Raw genomic sequence first — 20,461 nt, 5'->3', positions numbered from 1 at the left:
TAGTCTAGCCCATAGGCCTATATGTTTTAATAAGGTCAGTATCACACCTCATGTAGTCTAGCCCATAGGCCTATATGTTTTAATAAGGTTAGTATCACACCTCATGTAGTCTAGCCCATAGGCCTATATGTTTTAATAAGGTCAGTATCACACCTCATGTAGTCCAGCCCATAGGCCTATATGTTTTAATAAGGTCAGTATCACACCTCATGTAGTCTAGCCCATAGGTCTATATGTTTTAATAAGGTCAGTATCACACCTCATGTAGTCCAGCCCATAGGCCTATATGTTTTAATAAGGTTAGTATCACACCTCATGTATTCCAGCCCATAGGCCTATATGTTTTAATAAGGTCAGTATCACACCTCATGTAGTCCAGCCCATAGGTCTATATGTTTTAATAAGGTCAGTATCACACCTCATGTAGTCCAGCCCATAGGCCTATATGTTTTAATAAGGTTAGTATCACACCTCATGTAGTCCAGCCCATAGGCCTATATGTTTTAATAAGGTTAGTATCACACCTCATGTAGTCCAGCCCATAGGCCTATATGTTTTAATAAGGTCAGTATCACACCTCATGTAGTCCAGCCCATAGGCCTATATGTTTTAATAAGGTCAGTATCACACCTCATGTAGTCCAGCCCATAGGCCTATATGTTTTAATAAGGTCAGTATCACACCTCATGTAGTCCAGCCCATAGGCCTATATGTTTTAACAAGGTCAGTATCACACCTCATGTAGTCTAGCCCATAGGTCTATATGTTTTAGTAAGGTCAGTATCACACCTCATGTAGTCTAGCCCATAGGTCTATATGTTTTAATAAGGTCAGTATCACACCTCATGTAGTCTAGCCCATAGGCCTATATGTTTTAATAAGGTCAGTATCACACCTCATGTAGTCCAGCCCATAGGCCTATATGTTTTAATAAGGTTAGTATCACACCTCATGTAGTCCAGCCCATAGGCCTATATGTTTTAATAAGGTTAGTATCACACCTCATGTAGTCCAGCCCATAGGCCTATATGTTTTAATAAGGTTAGTATCACACCTCATGTAGTCCAGCCCATAGGCCTATATGTTTTAATAAGGTCAGTATCACACCTCATATAGTCTAGCCCATAGGCCAATATGTTTTAATAAGGTTAGTATCACACCTCATGTAGTCCAGCCCATAGGCCTATATGTTTTAATAAGGTCAGTATCACACCTCATGTAGTCTAGCCCATAGGTCTATATGTTTTAATAAGGTCAGTATCACACCTCATGTAGTCTAGCCCATAGGTCTATATGTTTTAATAAGGTCAGTATCACACCTCATGTAGTCTAGCCCATAGGCCAATATGTTTTAATAAGGTTAGTATCACACCTCATGTAGTCCAGCCCATAGGCCTATATGTTTTAATAAGGTCAGTATCACACCTCATGTAGTCCAGCCCATAGGCCTATATGTTTTAATAAGGTTAGTATCACACCTCATGTACTCCAGCCCATAGGCCTATATGTTTTAATAAGGTCAGTATCACACCTCATATAGTCTAGCCCATAGGCCTATATGTTTTAATAAGGTTAGTATCACACCTCATGTAGTCTAGCCCATAGGCCTATATGTTTTAATAAGGTCAGTATCACACCTCATATAGTCTAGCCCATAGGCCTATATGTTTTAATAAGGTTAATATCACACCTCATGTAGTCCAGCCCATAGGCCTATATGTTTTAATAAGGTCAGTATCACACCTCATGTAGTCCAGCCCATAGGCCTATATGTTTTAATAAGGTCAGTATCACACCTCATGTAGTCTAGCCCATAGGCCTATATGTTTTAATAAGGTCAGTATCACACCTCATATAGTCTAGCCCATAGGCCTATATGTTTTAATAAGGTTAGTATCACACCTCATGTAGTCTAGCCCATAGGCCTATATGTTTTAATAAGGTTAGTATCACACCTCATGTAGTCTAGCCCATAGGCCTATATGTTTTAATAAATGAAGCACATTAATCCGCTTGACAAGGGGTGTAAAGCCTAACTGGCATATATAAGCAGCGCGTGAGTTTCTAGATTGGGGAAGATCATTTCCACCATAAAAATGCACATTTATAATAACAGCATTACACAATTTTTCTATTTAAATTACTATACAAAATTCTTGCAACCAATAGAATGTTATATATATGGGGGATACAATCTTCCCAGCTCTGCAGATTCTGCTGTGAAGAGGCAGAGTCATTAGATCATTTATTTTGGTATTGTCCATATGTAGCTCGTTTTTAGTCACAGGTCCAGGAATGGCTGAAGAAATGCAACATTTGCCTAGAACTAACGCTGCAGATAGCAATACTGGGTGATTTGAAAAGCCAGTCAATCAATCAATAATATAATTATTATTTTAGCAAAAAAATATTTTAAATTTATAATCTGTAAAAGCTATGAGAATAGAAAGGTTCAATACTTTTGTGAAGCATCACTGCACAGTTGAAAAATATATGGCAAATATAAATCCAAAATGGATGAAGTTGAGAGATAGATGGGAGGGGTTGAATGGAGCTGAAGGGTGGGACTAATAACAAGATAACCAATGTAAAACATACGGGGTCTGTAAAATGTATATATGTTCAGAACTCTTGTGAAATAGCACAGTTACAAATAGAAATCAAACTGGATGGACATCAGAAATAGAGGAAGGACTAAAAACAAACAAAATGTTACAATTGTAAGATAGATTGTGTCTGTAAAATGTGTATAGGATGTGTAAACTGAAGGTAGAAGCCTAAGTGTTGTTGTTTGTTAGTTTACTCCAATTGGGGGAAGGGTGGTAGGGTTTGCGGGGAATAATAAAGGTATATTCTAAAAAAAGTATGTATATCTATATAGGTATGTGTATGTATATATGTGTATATGTATGCATGCGTGTATGTATATATTTACCCCCCAAAAATATGGGGGATTGGAAATGATGCAGACAATTACATTGATGGAAGCAACATTCTTTCCGCAATATTAAGCTGATCCACCCCCAAAAAATAAAAAATAAAAGCATTACATGTATGATTGCATTTGTGGTCACTTTTGATAATGGTGTTTTCTGCTAATGGAACATTCACACTTACAGCCTACTACCATGTGAGCATTGCTGTGCTTATAATGTGAAGAAATAGCCTAATAATGATCAAGGTAAACGTTCTGGTCTGTTGCGTCAGCCACACTGCGTAAAAAAGGTTTTTAGATGCTAGTGTCCCAGACTATGTTTGGAATATTTATTTCTTGCACAGAATAGGTCAACATTTGTACTATGGGGGATAGTAGATTGACAGGCTAGTGGTTTTGCTGTTCGTTAGGCCTACTTATCTTGTTGGCTGACAAAAAGTAAATGTGGACAGTTCTTCCAATATCTTCAATATGCACCATTGAATTGGATAAGGCGCTCAGTTGTGTCCCGGATGTGTCTGTCTTAACTTGTAGTCTGTGAGAAAGAGCCGGTCAGGTGATGGAGAGCTGTTTGAGTGAGAGGAGATTCGGAGAGCACAGCACTCAGGGTGAAGGACACAATGGCCCCTGGCTGCAGAAGGCATTGATTTTTTTAGAGTGCATTACGGACACACAAAGGGGATGCCGCCGTGAAATTTGAGGCATTATCAGGTGCTTGTCAAATTGTGAATGAGTAACTGATGTAGTGTCTACAGCCTGCGCAGAAAACAAAGTAGAGATCATGCCTTTCAAGCGACATTTTTCAAATCATCATTAGTCTCATGATGCAGCCTTACAATGTTACAAATCAAAACATACAGGCCAATGTTTGTAGAACTACTAAAGTTACATCAATAACTCTAAAATAAGCATATAGGAGTGCATATTTCTTTGTTAACCGCTCAACACAGAATATCTGCATGTCCGCACTCCCTCAAATCGTTTGGAGAACATATTTATATTTTATTCAGCTTTGTTCAATTGTATTCTTCATCCTATAAAATAATGCCACGGAATTCTAAGCAAATCTTGTCTGCTAAATGATAAATGAACTAGTGCAGCCCACAGCCATGTGGCATAGCCAGACCAGGACCTAACATAAGGACAACTCAGAGTAAGCTATTCTGAAATAAACATTTTCTTCATATCATGTTTCTTTAGACCTGTCTAAAATAAAGCATGGATTATTGTGATGGTGTAGGCTATATAACATGGATTTATTAGACTTTTTAAAATGTAGATGTTCCAAAGGTCAGCATCAACGGCTTGTGGAAGCCAGGAGATGCTAAATGTGTTTATATTAATTAACGGTCAATTACCGTGAGACCGACAGTTATTTGCTTGACAGCCACAGCTCTAGTCCTAGTCTACACAACAGCCCTAGTCTACACAACAGCCCTAGTCTACACAACAGCCCTAGTCTACACAATAGCTCTAGTCTACACAATAGCCCTAGTCTACACAACAGCTCTAGTCTACACAACAGCCCTAGTCTACACAACAGCCCTAGTCTACACAATAGCTCTAGTCTACACAATAGCCCTAGTCTACACAACAGCTCTAGTCTACACAATAGCCCTAGTCTACACAATAGCCCTAGTCTACACAATAGCCCTAGTCTACACAACAGCTCTAGTCTACACAATAGCCCTAGTCTACACAATAGCTCTAGTCTACACAATAGCCCTAGTCTACACAATAGCCCTAGTCTACACAATAGCCCTAGTCTACACAATAGCCCTAGTCTACACAACAGCTCTAGTCTACACAATAGCCCTAGTCTACACAATAGCTCTAGTCTACACAATAGCCCTAGTCTACACAATAGCTCTAGTCTACACAACAGCTCTAGTCTACACAATAGCCCTAGTCTACACAATAGCCCTAGTCTACACAATAGCCCTAGTCTACACAATAGCCCTAGTCTACACAACAGCCCTAGTCTACACAATAGCCCTAGTCTACACAATAGCCCTAGTCTACACAATAGCCCTAGTCTACACAACAGCCCTAGTCTACACAATAGCCCTAGTCTACACAATAGCCCTAGTCTACACAACAGCCCTAGTCTACACAACAGCCCTAGTCTACACAATAGCCCTAGTCTACACAACAGCCCTAGTCTACACAATAGCTCTAGTCTACACAACAGCTCTAGTCTACACAATAGCCCTAGTCTACACAACAGCCCTAGTCTACACAATAGCTCTAGTCTACACAACAGCTCTAGTCTACACAATAGCCCTAGTCTACACAACAGCTCTAGTCTACACAATAGCCCTAGTCTACACAATAGCTCTAGTCTACACAACAGCTCTAGTCTACACAATAGCCCTAGTCTACACAACAGCCCTAGTCTACACAACAGCCCTAGTCTACACAATAGCCCTAGTCTACACAACAGCCCTAGTCTACACAATAGCTCTAGTCTACACAACAGCTCTAGTCTACACAATAGCCCTAGTCTACACAACAGCCCTAGTCTACACAATAGCTCTAGTCTACACAACAGCTCTAGTCTACACAATAGCCCTAGTCTACACAACAGCTCTAGTCTACACAATAGCCCTAGTCTACACAACAGCCCTAGTCTACACAATAGCCCTAGTCTACACAACAGCCCTAGTCTACACAATAGCCCTAGTCTACACAATAGCCCTAGTCTACACAACAGCTCTAGTCTACACAATAGCCCTAGTCTACACAACAGCTCTAGTCTACACAATAGCCCTAGTCTACACAACAGCTCTAGTCTACACAATAGCCCTAGTCTACACAATAGCCCTAGTCTACACAATAGCCCTAGTCTACACAACAGCCCTAGTCTACACAATAGCCCTAGTCTACACAACAGCTCTAGTCTACACAATAGCCCTAGTCTACACAACAGCCCTAGTCTGCACAATAGCCCTAGTCTACACAACAGCTCTAGTCTACACAACAGCCCTAGTCTACACAATAGCCCTAGTCTACACAATAGCCCTAGTCTACACAACAGCTCTAGTCTACACAACAGCCCTAGTCTACACAATAGCCCTAGTCTACACAACAGCTCTAGTCTACACAACAGCTCTAGTCTACACAATAGGAAGTACAGTGTTCTGGGGGGACAGAGAACAGGGGACAGTTGGACTAAAGAGACTTCCTATTCCCTGTCCCAGAGAGAGAGAGAGAGAGGGATAAAGAGAGACAGACAAACAGAGAGAGACGTGGACACACACACACACACACACACACACACACACACACACACACACACACACACACACACACACACACACACACACACACACACACACACACACACACACACACACACACACAACACCACAGCAAGTGTGTGTAAATCAGAGTGTGTCTGCTTCCTGCCCCCAGTGTATAATTGCGCCATTAAATTAAAGCTACCTTTGGAGGCTAATGCACATAGTAAATCACACTGTCAGAATGTGTGTGTGTGTCACAGAAACGGGTGTGTGTGTGGGACAGAGAGAGAGAGCAAGAGATGAGAGGGCGGGAGCAACCATTTGGATGTCGTTAAATCCTGCGTCACGCCAGGAATCCATACCAAGCTCTAAGGTAGTAATTAGGCCTCTGAAACACTGCCACGCCACCAACGGGCCTGCCTTTACAGCTAGTAAAACTACACTATACGGCCTGGGGTGGCACACACATCAGCCATCTTAAACTGGTCACAACGCACAGGTCGCAACACACACACAGACACACAGCGATAAGAGGGTCACAGAGAGGAGGCTGTACACACACAGACACACAGCAATAAGAGGGTCACAGAGAGGATGAAGTACACACACAGACACACAGCGACAAGAGGGTCACAGAGAGGAGGCAGTAGACACACAGACACACAGCGACAAGAGGGTCACAGAGAGGATGCAGTAGACAGAATGGCAGTACCACTCCCCCCTCCACTATGGGCCAGTGTGATTTACTACCAGGGAAAAGAGAGTGGTTCTGCAGATGGATTTGGGTGAGAAAATTGAGGAAAGCTTATAAGAAGAGGTGGTGTTGTTGGTGGTGGTGTATTGACCATGTCAATTTGACAGTGAAGAGGGGGAGAGCGGGGGACTGGTTAATAACAGAAAGAAGGCAACAAGGACGGATCAAAGGCAAGAGAAACATTCAGCCAATCGAAATGAATGGCCAGTGTTTGTGACTGATACATCTTCCATCAGCCCCCAATGCCCGCTCGACCTCCCTGTCACTGTAAATATCCCACAATCCTTTAGCAGTGGGGCACCGTCTGGAGTAGACCACACTATTGCCTAGGGTTAAAGAATATGTGTGTGTGCGTGCATGCGTGCGTGCGTGTGTATTTGGTGTGCTGGAAGAAATAACTACAGATAAGGACGGGAGGCTGAGATGAGATACGGGTTGATATCTAAAGAGGGACATGTAACAAATACGTGTTATTTGAAATGGTCTGCAACAATAAGGGTTTGTCTGTGTGTGTTGGTTCTTCTATCCTTGTGGGGACCTAAAATTCCCAAAAGTTGCCACAAGGATAGTAAACAAGACAATTATCCCTCGTGGGAACATTTCCCACATCCCCATGATGAGCTATTTTAAGCTCAGGGGTAAAGTTTAGGGTAACAATTAGGGTTAGGGTTAGAATTACGGCTAGGGTTAGGGTAAGGGTTAGGTTTATGGTGAGGGTTAGGAGTCAGGGTTAGGTTTCAGGGCTAGGGAAAATAGGATTTTGAATGGAAATACATTTTAGGGCCCCACGAGGATAGAAGAACGTAATGTGTGTGTGTGTGTGTGTGGGTTGGTGTGTGTGTGTGGGTCAGTGTGTGTGTGTGTGGGTCGGTGGGTCGGTGTGTGGGTCGGTGTGTGTGTGTGTGTGTTGGTGGGTGTGTGTGTGTGTGTGTGTGAACCAGGATTTCCACCTCTCCCTGTAGTGACTCATCAGTATAGAGATTAGAAAAGTAACTTATTTGCTTCATCCCAGGCTATACGCTTACTGGAATCAATGACTTGACCTTATTTCACTGCAGCTAGGAATCAAACAGTTAGGGAGAGAGTTGAATTGACCTTGGTCTTTTCCTTATGTGTAATACACGATATCATACTAGATGCCAAACCTCATATCATCAATATGAAAACAGAAGACTACCAGGATCTAGGATATCAGAGTGTCTGTTTAGCCCTGAAATGACATAACATACTGTTACATAACATACGCGCGGTAGGTGCATCCATACTGTCGTCACCCGCTACAGGAACAGGAACACTGCTCATGGACATTCAACGCAGTGGAGGGACAAAGAAAAGAAAGAGGATTGGAGGAGGAGGAGGCCCAGCTCCCCCCTCCACTAGGGGCCAGCTCCCCCCTCCACTAGGGCCCAGCTCCCCCCTCCACTAGCGCCCAGCTCCCCCCTCCACTAGGGGCCAGCTCCCCCCTCCACTAGGGGCCAGCTCCCCTCTCCACTAGGGGCCAGCTCCCCCCTCCACTAGGGGCCAGCTCCCCCCTCCACTAGGGGCCAGCTCCCCCCTCCACTAGGGCCAGCTCCCCCCTCCACTAGGGGCCAGCTCCCCCCTCCACTAGGGGCCAGCTCCCCCCTCCACTAGGGGCCAGCTCTCCCCTCCACTAGGGGCCAGCTCCCCCCTCCACTCGGGGCCAGCTCCCCCCTCCACTCGGGGCCAGCTCCCCCCTCCACTAGGGGCCAGCTCCCCCCTCCACTAGGGGCCAGCTTCCCCCTCCACTAGGGGTCAGCTCCCCCCTCCACTAGGGGCCAGCACCCCCCTCCACTAGGGCCCAGCTCCCCCCTCCACTAGGGGCCAGCTCCCCCCTCCACTAGGGGCCAGCTGATGATGATGCAGTGCCTTCAGAAAGTGTTCACACCTCTTGACTTTTTCACATTTTGTTGTGTTACAGCCTGAATTTAAAATGGATACAATTTCGTTTTTTTGGTCACTGGCCTACACACAATATCCAATAATTTCAAATAGGAATTAAGATTTTAGAAATGTTTACAAATTGATAAAACATTTAAAGCTGAAATGTCTTGAGTCAATAAGTATTCAACCCCTTTGTAATGGCAAGGCTAGATAAGTTAGAGTAAAAAAATGCATAACAAGTCACATAATAAGTAGTGTGCAATAAAGGTGTTTAATATGATTCTTTAATGACAACTGATCTCTGTACCCCACATATACAATTATCTGTAAGGTCCCTCAGTCGAACAGTGGATTTCAAACACAGAATCAACCACAGTTGAGGATTGATCAACAACATTGTAGTTACTCCACAATCCTAACCTAACTGACAGTGTCACGTTCCTGACCTGTTTTTTATTTGGTATGTGTTTAATTGGTCAGTGCGTGAGTTTGGGTGGGTAGTCTATGTTATGTGTTTTCTATGTTGGGTTAATGGGGTGCCTGGTATGGCTCTCAATTAGAGGCAGGTGTTTGGCGTTTCCTCTGATTGAGAGCCATATTAAGGTAGGTTGTTTCACATTGTTTGTTGTGGGTGGTTGTCTCCTGTGTCTGTGTCTATGTTGCGCCACAGGGACTGTTTCGGTTTGTTTGTCCGTTCGTTCGTTTTGTGTAGTCAATTTTCCTGTTTGTGCGTTCTTCGTGTTTATGTAAGTTCGTTAGTTCAGGTCTGTCTACGTGCGTTTGTTATTTTGTAATTATCAAGTGTATTTCGTGTCAGTGTTCGTCTTGTCAAATAAATCATTATGTATTCATCACCCGCTGCGCCTTGGTCCACTCTCTCACCGAAAGACGACCGTTACAGAACCACCCACCACCAAAGGATCAAGCAGCGGTGTAACGGGAGAGAGAGACAGCGCACGAAGGAGGAATGGACATGGGAGGATGTTTTGAACGGCAAGGGTTGCTACACATGGGAGGAGATCCTGGCTGGAAAGGATCGCCTCCCATGGGAACAGCTGGAGGCAGCTCGGAGAGCGGAGGAAACCGGAGAGAGGAACCGGTGTTATGAGGGGATGTGTCTAGCACGGAAGCCTGTGAGTAAACCCCTAGAAGGGAGAGTGGCGAAGTCAGGTAGGAGACCTGCGCCCACTCCCTGTACTTACCGTGGAGAGCGAGAGTACGGGCAGACACCGTGTTACGCAGTAGAGCGCACTGTGTCTCCTGTACGTGTGCATAGCCCGGTGCGGGTTATTCCACCTCCCCGCACTGGCAGGGCTAGATTGAGTATTGAGCCGGATGTCATGAAGCCGGCCCTACATATCTGGCCACCAGTACGTCTCCTCGGGCCGGCTTACATGGCACCAGCCTTACGCATGGTGTCCCCGGTTCGCCTACATAGCCCGGTGCGGGTTATTCCACCTCCCCGCACTGGTCGGGCGACGGGGAGCATACAACCAGGTAATGTTGGGCAGGCTCAGTGCTCAAGGGAGCCAGTACACCTGCACGGTCCGGTATTTCCGGGCGCCACCTCCCCGCTCCAGGCCAGTACCACCAGTGCCTACACCACGCACCAGGTTTCCAGTGCGTCTCCAGAGGCCTGTTCCTCCTCCACGCACTCTCCCTGTGGTGTGTGTATCCAGCCCAGTGCCTCCAGTTCCGGCACCACGCACCAAGCCTCATGTGCGCCCTCAGAGCCCTGTACGCACTGTTCCTTCTCCCCGCACTCGCCCTGAGGTGCGTGACCTCAGCCCGGTACCACCAGTGCCGGTACCACGCACCAGGCAATAGTGCGCATCGAGAGTCCAGTGTGCCCTGTTCCTGCTCCCCGCACTAGCCTTGAGGTGCGTGTCTCCAGTCCGGTACCACCAGTTCCGGCACAACGCACCAGGCCTACTGTGCGCCTCAGCGGGTCAGAGTCGGCCGTCTAGCCAATGCCGCCTGTACTACATCTGTCTGTCCAGCGCCGTCTGAACCATCCGTCTGTCCAGCGCCGTCTGAACCATCCGTCTGTCCAGCGCCGTCTGAGCCATCCGTCTGTCCAGCGCCGTCTGAGCCATCCGTCTGCCCAGCGCCGTCTGAGCCATCCGTCTGCCCAGCGCCGTCTGAGCCATCCGTCTGCCCAGCGCCGTCTGAGCCATCCGTCTGCCCAGCGCCGTCTGAGCCATCCGTCTGCCCAGCGCCTTCTGAGCCATCCGTCTGCCCAGCGCCTTCTGAGCCATCCGTCTGCCCAGCGCCTTCTGAGCCATCCGTCTGCCCAGCCCTTCTGAGCCATCCGTCTGCCAAGAGCCATTAGAGCCGCCCGTCTGTCCCGAGCCATTAGAGCCGTCCGTCAGTCAGGAGCCGCTAGAGCCGTCCGTCAGTCAGGAGCCGCCAGAGCCGTCCGTCAGTCAGGAGCCACCAGAGCCGCCAGCCAGTCAGGAGCTGCCAGAGCCGCCAGCCAGTCAGGAGCTGCCAGAGCCGCCAGCCAGGAGCTGCCAGAGCCGCCAGCCAGTCAGGAGCTGCCAGAGCCGCCAGCCAGTCAGGAGCTGCCAGAGCCGCCAGCCAGTCAGGAGCTGCCAGAACCGCCAGCCAGTCAGGAGCTGCCCTCCAGTCATGAGCTGCCCTCCAGTCATGAGCTGCCCTACAGTCATGAGCTACCCTACAGTCATGAGCTGCCCTCCAGTCATGAGCTGCCCTCCAGTCATGAGCTGCCCCACAGTCATGAGCTGCCCTACAGTCATGAGCTGCGACCCAGTCATGAGCTGCCACCCAGTCATGAGCTGCCACCCAGTCATGAGCTGCCACCCAGTCCGGAGCTGCCACCCAGTCCGGAGCTGCCACCCAGTCCGGAGCTGCCACCCAGTCCGGAGCTGCCACCCAGTCCCAGAGCTGCACCTTTAGTCCGGAGCTGCCATTAGTACAGAGTTGTCCCTCTGTCCTAAGCTACCTCTCTGTCCGGAGCTACCTCTCTGTCCAGAGCTACCTCTCTGTCCTGAGCTACCTCTCTGGCCTGAGCTACCTCTCGTTCCTGTGTTGTCTACTCTATGTAGGAGGGGCCTTAGTGAAGGTTCCTGGACCATGGTCGGGGGCGAGGGTCGCCACTCAAAGGACGCTAAGGAGGGGGACAAAGACAGTGGTGGAGTGGTGTCCTCGTCCACCGCCGGATTCGCCACCGCGGACAGATGCCCACCCAGACCCTCCCCTTGAGTTTTAGGGGTGCGCCCGGAGTTCGCACCTTGAGGGGGGGGTTCTGTCACGTTCCTGACCTGTAATTATCAAGTGTATTTCGTGTCAGTGTTCGTCTTGTCAAATAAATCATTATGTATTCATCACCCGCTGCGCCTTGGTCCACTCTCTCACCGAAAGACGACCGTTACAGACAGAGTGAAAAAAAGGAAGTCTGTACAGAATAATATTCTGAAACATGCATCCTGTTTGCAAGAAGGCACTAATGTAATACTGCAAAAAAATGTGGCAAAGCAATTCACTGTTTGTCCTGAATACAAAGTGTTATGTTTGGGGCAAATCCAACACAACACATTACTGAGCACCACCATCCATATTTTCAAGCATAGTGGTGGCTGCATCATGTTATAGGTATGCTTGTAATCGTTAAGGACGGGTGAGTTTTTCCAGATAAAAAATAAACGGAATGGAGACAAGCATAGGCAAAGTCCTAGAGGAAAACCTGGTTCAGTCTGCTTTCCACCATACACTGGGAGATTAATTCACCTTTCAGCAGGACCTAAAACACAAGGCCAAATCTACACTGGAGTTTCTTACCAAGAAGACAGTGAATGTTCCTGAGCGGCCGAGTTACAGTTTTGACGTAAATCTACTTGAAAATCTATTGCAAGACCTGAAAATGGTTGTCTAGCAAGGATCAACAATCAATTTGACAGAGCTTGAAGAATTTTGAAAAGAATAATGGACAGCTGTTCCACAATCCAGGTGTGGAAAGCTCTTAGAGACTTACCTAGAAAGATTCAACGCTGCAATCGCTGCCAAAGGTGCTTCTGCAAAGTATTAACTCAGGGGTGTGAATGCTTATGTAAATGAGATATTTCTATATTTCATTTTCAATACATTTGCAAACATTTCTAAACACATATTTGTCAATATGGCGTATTTTGTGTAGATGTGTGAGAAAAAATAAATGTCAGCAATGTGAATTCAGGCTGTAACACAACAAAATGTGGAATACTGAAAGTCAAGTGGTATGAATACTTTCTGAAGGCACTGTACATAAATCAAATCACATTGTATTGTCACATGTGCCAAATACAGCAGGTGTAGACCTTACCGTGAAATGTTTACTTACAAGCCACTAACCAACAATGCAGTATATCACAGTTGGTTCAGCAGTCATCCCCTCCGGCGCCATTACTCGGATTGCTTTACAAGTAACTTAATAAGTTGTGAGCAATAATGGTGTTTAACACAGGACAATGCTTTCACTGGGAATTTAGCTGACGGGACCAAGTCTTTTCAATGCATACAGTACATCGATAAAATAAATCAGCATCACAGTGAGTGATGTGGCTCTAGCAAGATGTTTTAGAGGTAAATATGGTATCTGATAGTTATTATGACTTTCTAGCCAAGCTAAACTAAAATGAGCAGATGATGCCTTTTGATAACAGATATGATGATGTAGTTCTGTCTCTCTCTCCCTCTCTCATCCCTTTAGCCTTTCATTCTGTCAGAAGGTGAGAGTAGCTGGTGCATGAAGTCAGGTGCAGGAGAGCAAAATGAGTGAGCAACGTACTTTACCCCAAAAATAAAGGCACAAGGTAAACAAATACATTTGACCAATAACCAACGGTAAATATTATGCACGGGTGAACACAGCCCCCATCGAAAAACCAGCCATCATAACCAAACTGAACATAGAATCATCATGCACAACAAACATGGGGGAAACAGAGGGTTAAATACATGAACATGTAATTGGATAATGAAAACCAGGTGTGTAGAAAATAAAGACAAAACCATTGGAAAATGAAAGATGGATCAACGATGGCTAGAAGACCGGTGACGTCGACCGCCGAACACCGCCCAGACAAGGAGAGGGACCGACCTCGGCGGAAGTCGTGACACATTCAGGGACCAGGCTCTGTACACAGCTGTAACCAAGGCTGCAGTCAGAAATGGCACAGCTGATCATAAATTTTAATAATTAGCTGTTTATTTGACTGGACTGATGGTACCTGCATCTGATGGTCATGGTGCTTTCAAGGCAACTGTGAACTCGGGGGAAAAAAGGCAAATCATGACGTCAGTAATTCCCGACTTTGAATGAGTTGGATGACAATTCAAAATTATTTTTCCCAGTTGCATCTCGTTTTACTCAGAGTTCCTTGTAGTCTTGAAAGCACTGAAGTCAGAAGTCTTAGATTTCCGAGTTCCCAGTTGTTTTGAACACAGCATTAGTCTGAGCGGTGGGAGGGAGGACGCAGCAGAGCCTCTCACCGTCCCTTCTCTCTGCTTCATTTCAGTCTTCAGTCTTCCACCTGATGGCGAAACTCAAGTCACACCACATCCGCATCTGCCTCATGCACAAGGTCATGTTGTTCCTATGACCAGAGAAAGTGAAATATACCTCAATATTAAAATAGACACGACGAGTTGCTAATAATAATACAAACGCAGGGCTATCGATACACTTGGCTACTCATTCATTGCAGCTGCAGCACGAGTGGAAGTAGAGAGAAGACATTTCATTTTTTGTAATAGTGTTGAATTCAATCAGTGTTGACAGTGCTAAATAAAGGGACACTCGATTTAGCCATACATCTCCTGGTCTGCTGGGTAGGTGGAGTTTGAAATGTTTGGTGATCGACTAGGGATGCCTTGACGATTGACCAGTCGATCGTGATCCACCGGTTGGTGCCCACTGTTCTACAATGTTTCTTTTAGGGTGCAATAACTTTACTATAACACATTTAAAGATGCATTATATACCACACCTCCTTGGGACTTATTGCTTAAATATAAAATGTTCTTAATATTCCTCAAGTGTTCTGGGGGCCTCCAAGACAAGGTCAAGTGTATATTGCGTGAATATCAACAGAATATTATGTTAAACCTAAAACAAATACACTCTGAAAGGCATAACAACTGACTTACTGGGAAATTGTGGGAATATTCTGTGCGTCCTACAATATGTGAATATCAAAAGAATACTCTTTCAACATCCCAGACAATTCCCATAACTTAATTCAATATTCACCACACAGTACCAACATACACCACACAGTCAATACAAATTAATTAATCTGATCTAATATAGCCTTTTTTTCTTTGAGTCAAGAACTGCAATGCTGTTGGGTTTTTCACGCACAAATGTGTCCCGTGTGTATCAAGAATGGTCCACCACCAACTTGACACAACTGTGGGAAGCATTGGAATCAACAGGGGCCAGGATCCCTGTGGAATGCTTTCAACACCATGTAGAATCTATGCCCAGACAAATTGGGGCTGTTCTGAGGGCAAAAGGGGGTGCAACTCAACATTAGGAAGGTGTTATGCGTGGGAATACTCTGGAATGGATTTTCAAAATGAAAATCACTTGGAGCTGATAGCCTGGTGTTTGTACAGTCTTTCATGTCCAACAATTATTTTTTTTAAAGCATTATTTTTTTGGGCTCAGAAAACTTGGAGGGCCAAATAAATAAATAGCACTTTGGGCACTAGGAGCACTAGCAGCACTATGGGCACTAGGAGCACTTTGGGCACTAGGAGCACTAGCAGCACTATGGGCACTAGGAGCACTAGCAGCACTAGGAGCTCTAGGACCACTAGCAGCACTAGGAGCACTAGGAGCATTATGGGCACTAGGAGCACTAGCAGCACTATGGGCACTAGCAGCACTAGCAGCACTATGGGCACTAGCAGCACTATGGGCACTAGGAGCACTAGCAGCACTATGGGCACTATCAGCACTATGGGCACTAGGAGCACTAGCAGCACTGTGGGCACTAGGAGCACTAGCAGCACTATGGGCACTAGGAGCACTAGCAGCACTACGGGCACTAGCAGCACTATGGGCACTAGGAGCACTAGCAGCACTAGCAGCACTATGGGCACTAGGAGCACTAGCAGCACTAGCAGCACTATGGGCACTAGGAGCACTAGCAGCACTATGGGCACTAGCAGCACTATGGGCACTAGGAGCACTAGCAGCACTAGCAGCACTATGGGCACTAGGAGCACTAGCAGCACTAGCAGCACTATGGGCACTAGGAGCACTAGCAGCACTATGGGCACTAGCAGCACTAGGAGCACTAGCAGCACTATGGGCACTAGGGGCACTAGCAGCACAATGGGCACTAGGAGCACTAGCAGCACTATGGGCACTAGGGGCACTAGCAGCACTATGGGCACTAGGGGCACTAGCAGCACTAGGGGCACTAGCAGCACTAGGAGCACTAGCAGCACTAGGAGCACTAGCAGCACTATGGGCACTAGGGGCACTAGCAGCACTATGGGCACTAGGAGCACTAGCAGCACTATGGGCACTAGGGGCACTAGCAGCACTATGGGCACTAGGGGCACTAGCAGCACTAGGGGCACTAGAGGCACTAGGGGCACTAGCAGCATTATGGGCACTAGGGGCACTAGCAGCACTATGGGCACTAAGGGCACTAGCAGCATTATGGGCACTAGGGGCACTAGCAGCACTATGGGCACTAGGGGCACTAGCAGCACTATGGGCACTAGGAGCACTAGCAGCACTATGGGCACTAGGGGCACTAGCAGCACTATGGGCACTAGGGGCACTAGGGACACTAGGGGCACTAGCAGCACTATGGGCACTAGGGGCACTAGGAGCACTAGCAGCATTATGGGCACTAGGGGCACTAGGAGCATTATGGGCACTAGGGGCACTAGCAGCACTATGGGCACTAGGAGCCTCACCTAATTTTAATACATTTTGCAGCAATGTAAAGTACCTTGATGCTAAGTCAACTTCCCAGTGAGCATGTGTTACACGTCCATGTTTGGAACTGGTGCAGCAGATAATAGTTCCTGTAACACAGGATAAATAATGAAACAGGAGATCGTGGCTTCTCTTTCAAAGGTTCTATCAATTATTTTATTCAACATTTGCATTGAAGTGAAAATCGTCTTTTTCTGTCTTTTCATTGTATTTCAATGTTTTTTCTTTTTTTTTCTTTAAAGTGTATTTAATAATTTGTCTCATAAATCCCTGACATATTATTTCATAAACATATAAAAAATACATAGATTTACACATAAAAATATTAAATTCCAATCCAATTCACATCCTAAATGTCTTTACATTTATAAACCAAACACAGTTCCTCTTAACTGTAATTCACCTGTTTAGGTTAGAATTATGTCATTGACTGTTGCTCACAATAGCCCAATAGGAGATCCTAAAACATGAACGCCTTCAAAGACTGGTATAACTCATTAGAAGTTATTTTATACCCATCCTCTAAATACATCCACCCAGTGTAAGAAGGACTAATAGAAAGTCAAGACTATTTCAAATGACATTAATGGTAATTATTTGAAAATGACTGAACAAACTGGCATAGCGCTAACCAAAGTTAGCAACCAATTGACCGGAGCCAGTGTCACGTTCATCGTATAGAGGAGACCAAGGCGCAGCGTGATATGAATACATTCTATTTTAATTAACGAATTACACACTAAACAAACTAGCAACACGAACGTGAAGCTATTTCACAACAAGTGCTGAACATGCAACTACATCTGGACAAGAACCCACAAAAACAAAATGGAAAAAATGGCAACCTAAATAGGATCCCCAATCAGAGACAACGATAAACAGCTGTCTCTGATTGGGAACCAATTCAGGCCACCATAGACCTACAATATGCCTAGACTAACAAACACCCTAGACATACAAAAACCCTAGACAGGAGAAACAAGCATACCCACCCTCGTCACACCCTGACCTGACCAAAATAATACAGAAAACATAGATAACTAAGGTCAGGGCGTGACAGCCAGACAAAAGCTAACCGGAGCTAGTTAATAGCTAACTCTAAGAGAGTGGCTTTTCTAACATTTACAGTACGAAAATAACAAAGTTCTTAAACATCACAGTTACAAAATTAAAGTCTCTAAACATTTAGGAAATTGCCAAGTGTATTTTTCAAAAAAAAAAATGTTAATGAGTTAACAATTCATTTTTTTCTAGATCAAAGGAATGCACCGCCATCATTTAATTTTACATTTGACATGCGTTTTCTGTCTAGTATGAGGTTTTACAATTACTTTGTTCTTCAAAACCGTCACATTCACTTCAACAGGCAAGTTGCAAAACAATTTTGTGGTATTCAGTGTATTTTTCCACTTCACTGACCTGTAACACAGGATAAATGATGGAACAGGAGAACGTGGCTTCTCTTTCAAAGGTTCTCTCAATTATGAGAACACCCAGGTGCAGGATCGCATCCCAGTACAAAGTGAACACGTCTCACTGGCCAACAGTAGTGTAGATGCACCGCAATGGAGAAACCTTGGAGGACTGACATTTCAGAAAAAGCATTCTTCCCCAATACAAAGAAACAAAACACACGCAACGTTGAAAGATGCCTTTTATTTCCTCAACTAAAAATACACATTTTTTCCCAACATCTTTTACTCATAGGGTTAAAACTAATGACTATACAACAAAGCAGCCAGATGCTTAATTAAAGTGAACTGGGCTGGGTTTATATTTCAGTGTCAAGCAGTCTGGATGGACATTTTCAGAGGAATCGCTAATATACACTCCCTATATACTTACACTCGCTTGCTCAGTGGCCTTGTGGCTAGAGCATCTGCTCTGAGATTGGAAGGTTGGAAGTTTGATCCCTGGCCAAGTCATATGAAAGGCTGTAAAAATAGGATCTGATGCGTCTCTGCTTGGCCCTCACTAAGGAGAGTGGGGGAAGGCCCTGTGATAGACTAGTGTCCTGTCCAGAGGATGTACTTGTTCATCAAGCTGTCTCACACTACACAAACAGGAGACCTGCTCCTTTCAGCCATTCCGGCTCGTGCCAGGCTACTTACTTACAGTATGCTAGCTTGCTGAACCATACTGTTTCTTTTCCAGCGACCAGGATGGATGCGTAACCAGGCCAGCGCAGTAGGCTACAACTCGGCTTGGCTCAGTAGAGTGAAAGGGTATTAGCAAGTGAACTCTATCTACCCAGGGTCAACCATGACTCATGGACAAAACAAAACACTGCAACGGCTACACCTGACCTCCAGGGTGAACTGCTGTGTCCCTCCCACGTCACCTTCTAAAGCATGGTCTGTGTCCCTCCCACGTCACCTTCTAAAGCATGGTCTGTGTCCCAAATGGCCCCATTTCCCAGATGTAGTGCCCATAGGGTCCTGGTCAAAAGTAGTGCACTGTATAGCCATTTGGGACAAAAACTAGCTCTTCAAGAGATTAATTTTCATATAGCTGTGAACATTTATTCAAATTAAAATACATACAGTAGGTGCTAAAACTTTTTATTTTAATCTATAATTTTTAATCAGGGTATGATCATTGTAATTCCACACATCCTGTCTTCTGTCAATATGTGTTCAAGGTAGAGTGATTAGAATCTCTTTGATGCGGTGCCACAGCTACAGACCGTTTAGTGGAAGGATTATGCAGAAAGGAAAGGAATGCTTAAAGCTGGCACTCAGGCTTAGTTAGCGGTGTGAGTGTGTGTGTGTGTGTGTGTGTGTGTGTGTGTGTGTGTGTGTGTGTGTGTGTGTGTGTGTGTGTGTGTGTGTGTGTGTGTGTGTGTGTGTGTGTGTGTGTGTGTGTGTGTGTGTGTGTGTGTGTGTGTGTGTGTGTGTGTGTGTCTGTGTGTGTCTGTGCGTGCGTGTGAAGTATTTGGTTGAACTGTGGTTGTTCTGTCTGTGTTATTCCTGCTAATGATACAGGATCATTCATATGGCTAGCTGATGTTCTGGTTGCTTCCGATCTGTTCCAAGCTAAGCAGTGAAATCTGTACCCACTGGGCAAAAACGTGTTGAATTAAAGTTGTTTCCGTGTCATTTCAACCCCCAAAAATCTATGTGACGACGTTAAATCAACGTGAAAAACTGATTGGATTTGCAAACAGTCATCAGCTTAAGGGCATTTCCTATTTTTCTTCACCCAACCCTTTCCCTAAATCCAATGGGGAATTTTTGGGTTGATTTCTCATTGATTTCACGTTAGTTGAAAACGTCTGTATGAATTATTATGGTACTAGAGGAGAACAGGAGACACGTGTTGTAGCATCAAACCTCATTTAGGAATCATTCATAACCACATCTTTCAATTGGCATCAGTAGTCAAACATTCCAGTGTCAGTGTTGAGTACTCATTTCCACATTACAAGTACATATAGTATATCAAGGTTATAAATACTGTAGCCTACAGTAGTAGCCTGTGTATGTGTGTGTGTTTATGTGTGTGTGTGTGTGTGTGTGTGTACACGATGAGTGTTTGTGCTGTTTTGAGGTCAAAATGACAGACATAAAGCTGTCACCTCTAATCAAAAGGGACAGGCTGGCAGAGACACACACACACACAGTATTGTACAGCCAACCTTGGACATAATTCAGTCCCATTCAAAATCA

The 20,461-nt window shown here is 45.3% G+C and overlaps 1 protein-coding gene across 9 annotated transcripts in view; it reads right to left on the bottom strand.

Annotated features, from left to right (window-relative positions):
* LOC129829661 (zinc finger protein 385A-like) overlaps window positions 1-20,461 on the bottom strand; it is a 239,581-nt gene that overhangs the window by 90,764 nt on the left and 128,356 nt on the right. Inside the window, exons 2-3 of one of the 9 annotated variants that reach the window (XM_055891504.1) lie at window positions 16,807-16,882; window positions 14,324-14,427 (exon numbers count right to left, since the gene is read on the bottom strand). The exons of 4 other annotated variants lie outside the window; for them this stretch is intronic. The gene's annotated coding sequence lies outside the window, so the exon portion shown is untranslated. 4 more of the 9 variants (XR_008755428.1, XM_055891506.1, XM_055891507.1 and 1 more) reach the window with 4 other exon arrangements.

This window comes from Salvelinus fontinalis, chromosome 31 (genome assembly GCF_029448725.1).
Source record: "Salvelinus fontinalis isolate EN_2023a chromosome 31, ASM2944872v1, whole genome shotgun sequence".
NCBI lineage: Eukaryota > Metazoa > Chordata > Actinopteri > Salmoniformes > Salmonidae > Salvelinus > Salvelinus fontinalis.
The sequence above is the reverse complement of the archived record's forward strand: the minus strand, read 5'-3'. Positions and strand labels throughout refer to the sequence as shown.